This window comes from Grus americana, chromosome 2, assembly GCF_028858705.1.
Source record: "Grus americana isolate bGruAme1 chromosome 2, bGruAme1.mat, whole genome shotgun sequence".
Lineage (NCBI taxonomy): Eukaryota > Metazoa > Chordata > Aves > Gruiformes > Gruidae > Grus > Grus americana.
In genome coordinates this window covers 28,373,475-28,380,210 of record NC_072853.1, presented here as the reverse complement: position 1 = coordinate 28,380,210, position 6,736 = coordinate 28,373,475, and positions in this window count along the sequence as shown.

Below are 6,736 nucleotides of genomic sequence, written 5' to 3'. Positions count from 1 at the left end.
CTGTAAATATCACCAAAAAGAAGAAGAAGAAAAAAAAAAAAAAGTAGTCTAAAAAACCAAGGAAGGGCCCTGACAGAGCCAAAATAAGGCTGTATTGATGAGGCAGGACAGATGGTGACCATCACAGTCCTGGTGCCACTGTTTGGTGGGAGCTATGGGTAGCTGTCCTCTCTGAATATTGCATCACTTTGTATGGGAAGCACAGCATGAGAAGACAAGGCAGCTGAGGTGGGAGAGTATGATGCACGGGTAGATGTCTTCCCAGCTGTTTTCCAGATAGGTCACAGCTAGGTGACACATCCAGACTGAGATCCATCCTCGATCCCAACACACAGTCATAGCCTAAGTGTTGGATATAGTCCACTGGTTTTGATAGTCTTCTATTGAGATAGTCTAGCCATTGAGATCACAGAGGATCATTTAATTGGCATCTCTGGTTTCCAGTGTAATTCCAGCTACTTCATTAAACCCAGATGCATCTATAAAACAAGTGACCAAAAAGGGCAGGCGTGAGGCATACAGGCAGTATAAATCACACTTTCACAACTAAGAACAAACCAGGAGAAACTGCACTGAAAGGAAAGTATTTGAAACCATGACAAATTGAACCTGATTTATTTAGGGAGAAAATTACCCCTCTTGGGCTAGGATTAAATCAGTTTAAAATTGCATCATGAAACCATAGCTTCTTTAAATGTGAACGTATTGCCTTGACAACAAACAGATCTGTACAATTTTCTGTGCTGTTGTGGAAACACAGTCAGTCCAGTGAATTTTAAAAACAACACAACTGGATTTGGTGTTTAATGTTGACAAAAATGAAGACACTAAAATTCTTCTGGATGGAGGGACAAGATTGCAACAAATTACTTCAGAAAAATGAGTCTTTCTATTAGTAAAGACATGCATGTAGTGTGCATTTTTATGTACATATATATATATGTATATAAAGGGGTGCATACAAATCTGTGCATTGGAGGCCTGACTTTCAGATGGAAACAAACTGTATGACTTCCACAGATGCACAGAAAAAAAACCTCTTTCTGTATTTTGTATCCACTTCTCAACATCTGGTGAATACCTGTTTACAGCAGAAGTCTAAGAGCTCTTTCCAGCCAATGCTGCCCACAGGGAAGAATGTCAGAAAGCAAATATCACTTCAGTCTGGAAAATGTGTTTAATTTTAGTTGTTATTTTAGTTGATCTTTTATACAGAGATACAAGGCGTGAAAAGCATTTTACAAGTCTGTATCATCACGTACTGAACATACAGCTGCCCTCCTGGATTTTGCAAGTTGAAGACCAAGCTTCACACATCAACATAGCTGTCACACTTTCAAAACCAGTTTCGCCAAATACTACTTAAATTCAAGAAAGAGAATTACATTCCTCACAACACTAATCAAACCATGAGGAATATTACACACACAAAAAAAAATAGCCTCTTTGCTGTGGACCTTTGCTTATTTCATTATCAATGTAGACCTTCAGAAAATTCCCATGTGAAGGGAAGAGTCAGATCAAAGACTTCTTAACAAGAATGAAAAGGTCAATGTGGGAATTCTCACAAGTTAACAATTCAAAGAAGAAACAGAGAGGCAGCTGTTTATCTGCTACATGGTCTAAATACTGTTTCCATCATTCAGAAACAGTACTTAATAAAAGCTTTTGTTTTATCAAAAGCCTGATCTGCCTTAGGAAGCCCACATGAATAGGGATCTTGTCTCCAATCATAATGAAGGACTTTTAAACTTCTGAGTATGAAGAGTACTTTTTTATCCTTATGTCCATTAGATAACAAGCAATGTGAAAGGCACAGCTGGCTGTACCACCTGCTCCTTCAAATGTGGCAGCAGCAGTCAGAAACAGTGTAGACTTAATCAGGCCCCAAAAAAGTTTATTGCATAAATAACACATTATAAGGTGATTATCTGATATTCTACCAGTTCTATTTATTAGTATACTACGCATCTTCTCTGTTGTCAACTGCACATTTTCAAATTACAGTTTCATGGGTCTGCGCTTTGCTAAAGGCCTCTGCAATAACAAGCAAAGCTGTTTTGGCATGGCAGCAATGTGCCCTCGTGGCCAAGAAGGCCAATGGTATCCTGGGGTGCATTCAGAAAAGCGTGGCCAGCAGCTCGAGGGGGGTTATCCTCCCCCTCTACTCTGCCCTGGTGAGGCCACATCTGGAGTACTGTGACCAGTTCTGGGCTCCCCAGTTGAAGAAAGACAGGGAGCTACTGGAGAGAGTTCAGTGGAGGGCTACAAAGATGATTAAGGGGACTGGAGCATCTCTCTTATGAGGAAAGGCTGAGAGAGATGGGGCTGGAGAAGAGAAGACTGAGAGGGGATCTTATTAATGATTATAAATATCTAAAGGGTGGGTGTCAAGAGGATGGGGCCAGACTCTTCTCAATGGTGCCCAGTGACAGGACAAGGGGCAATGGGCACAAACTGGAACACAGGAAGTTCCACCTGAATATGAGGAAAAACTTCTTTACTCCTTTGCAGAGCACTGGAACAGGCTGCCCAGAGATGTGGAGTCTCCTTCTCTGGAGATATTCAAAACTCGCCTGGAAATGATCCTGTGCAACCTGCTCTAGCAGGCGGGTTGGACCAGATGATCTCCAGAGGTCCCTTCCAACCCCTACCATTCTGTTATTCTGTAACTGTTCTGAGGTGATCTGACAGCCAGCCTCAGGAACAGGAAGAAAACACAAACCTCCTTTTCCTCCCCAGTCCTGTGCTCAGGCTCTGGGACCTAGATTCTGCCTTTCTGGTTGTGTTGGGTTTGCATGGCAAGGTTTTGGTAGCAGGGGGGCTACAGGGGTGGCTTCTGTGAGAAGCTGCTAGAAGCTCCCCCTGTGTCTGATAGAGCCAATGCCAGCCGGCTCCAAGGCGGGCCCACTGCTGGCCAAGGCCAAGACAATCAGCGCCTCTCTGATAACATATTTAAGAAGAAGAAAAACACTTAGAGAGAGAGCTTTTGCAGCTGGAGAGAGGAGTGAGAAGATGTAAGAAACTCTGCAGACACCAAGGTCAGTGCAGAAGGAGGGGGAGGAGGTGCTCCAGGCACCGGAGCAGAGATCCCCCTGCAGCCCGTGGTGAAGACCATGGTGAAGCAGGCTGTTTCCCCTGCAGCCCATGGAGGAAGGATGAGGGGGTGTAGAGATTCCACCTGCAGCCCGCGGAAGACCCCACACCGGAGCAGGTGGAGGCACCTGAAGGAGGCTGCGACCCGTGGGAAGCCCACGCTGGAGCAAGTTCCTGGCCGGACCGGTGGACCCGTGCAGAGGGGAGCCCACACCAGGGCAGGTTTGCTGGCAGGACTTGTGACCCCACGGGGGACCCCACGCTGGAGCAGTTTGCTCCTGAAGGACTGTCTCCCGTGAGAGGGACTCCATGCTGGAGCAGGGGAACGATGAGAGGAGTCCTCCCCCTGAGGATGAAGAAGCGGCAGAAACACCGTGAGATGAACTGACCGTAACCCCCACTCCCCGTCCCCCTGTGCCGCTGAGGGGGGGAAGGTTGAAGCCAGGAGTGAAGTTGAGCCCGGGAAGATGGGAGGGGTGGGGGGAAGTGTTTTAAGAGTTGATTTTATTTTCTCATTCCTCTACTCTGTTTTGCCTAGTAATAAATTAGATGAATTCCCTCTCTAAGTTTGGTCTGTTTTGCTCGTGACGATAATTAGTGAGTGATCTCTCCCTGTCCTTATCTCGACCTACAAGCATTTCGTTATGCCTTTTCTCCCCTGTTTAGTGAATGAGGGGAGTGAGAGAGCGGCTCTGGTGGGCACCTGGCCTCCAGCCAGGGTCAACCCACCACACTGGTCCATATTCTTTCTTTATCCCAGGATTATTCAGATAGAAATAATCAAGTTAATTTATCCAGAAAAATCTAGCTGTTCACTGTTTTAGAACTTCCCACAGATTTAACTGTTCAACATGATTCCAGAAAACAGGGTGGAAAATGCCAGTGCTTTGATATGCTCAGGTTTCTTCTAGCGTTGTATCCCACCAACACCACCAGACAGGAACGCACAAATTAGCACTGGCACAAGCAGCTTTGCTACATGTTGTCTCCATCACCCTTCTCTTCCTGTAATGACCACACCTTTGGGAAGTCCATCACGTACTCTTCACAGGTGAGGGAGCTGCACTTCCTCTGTGAGTGAAGTCTGAGCTGCCTCTATGGTTGCATAAACAGCTAGATGGAGTTTTACAAGAAAATGCTTATTTTCTTAATCTTCAGCATACTGGAAGTATAAAAACTAATCAGAATTCACCATTTAATCTCTGATTATCCTTAAATCTGCCATTGATTTTTCCTGCAGGTCGCTTTGCACACATTACAAGAAGGGATCATGCTTACATTTACAGATACCAAAGGGATTTTAAGTAAAAATCAGAAACAATGAAAACAATAAAGTTTTGGGGTATTTTTAACATATGATGAACTGCTGAAACAAGTTAGGTTTTATACTGATTAATATAGTTATGAAAGTATTTCTCAAAAGTTGTTAAAAGTGATTAAAAAAATCAATTGCACATAAAGAGTACAATACAATATGTAATGAGTGTAATGCAAGTCTCTCATATATGAGGCTATGACCCAATTTACAGTTGGAAACAGAAAGTCAACAGCTATTGGTACATGGCTTTCCTGAACACCATTACAGCACTGATTTAAAGTCATGTAAATCAGTGTCATGTAAAAATCAGAACACCACATGTAATACTTCAATTGACATCACATCATAATTGAGTTTTACACCAGTTAACAGTTTCAACACAATCTCAAAAAATATTTTAAAGCCTTAATTTGCACTGAAATTACTTTGTATTTTAGCTGCAGTTTATGCTACATAACTTCAACAGTGAAACCTTAAGCCAGCTGTGATGCCACTTATGTAATTTGAGAGAATATCTTTTAATATACTAATGAAAAAAAAAGGGGTTTTCCAGAAGCAGTAATGGTTTACTCTAATTTTTCCCTCAAAATCCCCTCTTTGTCTTGGGAGGTCCAAGTCACCAATTTATGGTTTCGGAACTTCTGGTTTTGTGGGTCAACAAAACACACAGCTCACCACAGTGCCACAGTCACAGAACTTGGATCAAACTGAGCATTCCTCTTCCCATTCCACCATTACCACCAAGCTTGCCTTCAAAGTCTGACAAAGTTCCTAAAGACCCGTAGAAAGCAACAACTAACTACTTATTCCTGTTACTCATCCCATATTCTCCTACTATGATGAAAATGTCAATATTGCTTCCATTCAACTACCAGAAACCGGCCCAGTGTTTTCTTAGCGTGGTCCAAAACCCACTGACATCAACAGAAATGGATGGGCTCTTTAGACAATATATAACAGTACACTTTTTAATATATATATATAAAAAACAACATATAGCTCTACACTTTATAACAAAACAGTTAAATAAAAGATTATTGTAATACTTTTGGCACTGTCACCAATCTGCCACTTCTTACAATTATAGTAATTTTCCTGGTTTTTAAGTTAATATACTTCAAACTATAAATATTGCCATATGCTGTGTTGATTTCATGTATAAGATGCACAAATAATTTTTTGTACAGTATCTTAAAATTTTTAGTATAGTGACATTCATAATCTCTTAATGGGAAATACCGTAAATATGTATTTACACAGTGGTTTTGTAGTACTTGCTCAGGGTATATATCCATTTTCTTTAGGAAGCAAAATCTTTCTTATATATCAAAACTGAAATAGTATGACCAATAGTACTACTGACATGGTAAATACAGAGAGGGATACACATAAACAAATACCCAAAACCTGCATATTGCAAACATTGCATCAAAATTACACTTCTGGGAAACCACTTAGTGTGTCTGAAGGACCCAGGCTAAATGAAAACTGAAAACGCTGCAGCATTTGGAGAATATAAGTCATCCAAGATACAAGAAAACTGGAAAAACATAGCAAAGCTACCTAAAGTACTAGTACCTAGGTAGAACTCGAAAATAATTGCCATGCCTTAAAATTCATGCTGTGAAATATTGTACAATGTCACAGTATGAAAACTTAGCTCCTTTCCCTCATTCTCTGGTCCATATCCATTACTGGGAGAAAAGAGGAGAGGTGAAAAGCCACAGAGGTTTCGCCTAGGATCCATACACGTGGAAAGGCAAGGGATTTGCTTTATTTACCTCCATTTCATCTTGCAGAACTGTCACTCCTTGTGGAAAGCTACAGACTTCTAACTTTAAATTAAAGCATTTTGTTACCATTTGAGAACTTGACTTGGTGAACAGGCCTTGCAAAACCTTCCTGCGCAACCCTCGCATAAAGCTATCACAAACACATCAGCTGGTCAGGCAGCTTACTCTGAGCGGGGGCAAAGGTGAACTTGCACTTTCTGGCAATTTCGAAATTACCTTTTTGAAACGCTGCTATCCTGAAAAATCTTCCTAGCACAGGCACGGAGGAGACAACGGAGCGCCAGAGCTAACTCTCCTCTCGCTTCACCTGAGCAGTGCCCATACAAATGCACAAATCACAGCTCCAGAGGGCGGCGGGCTCGGCCCCGGCATCCCGCATCATTTTTCGGGAACAAAAATAAGACATCCCCCGCCCGCCTGCCAGATGGAGGGGGATGCTTCCCCCCCATCCCCGGCCCGAGGGACGCCTGCCGGCACCACGGCCCGGCTCTCCTGAAGGAAAAGGTCGCTGCCCGGGCACAGCTCTCCC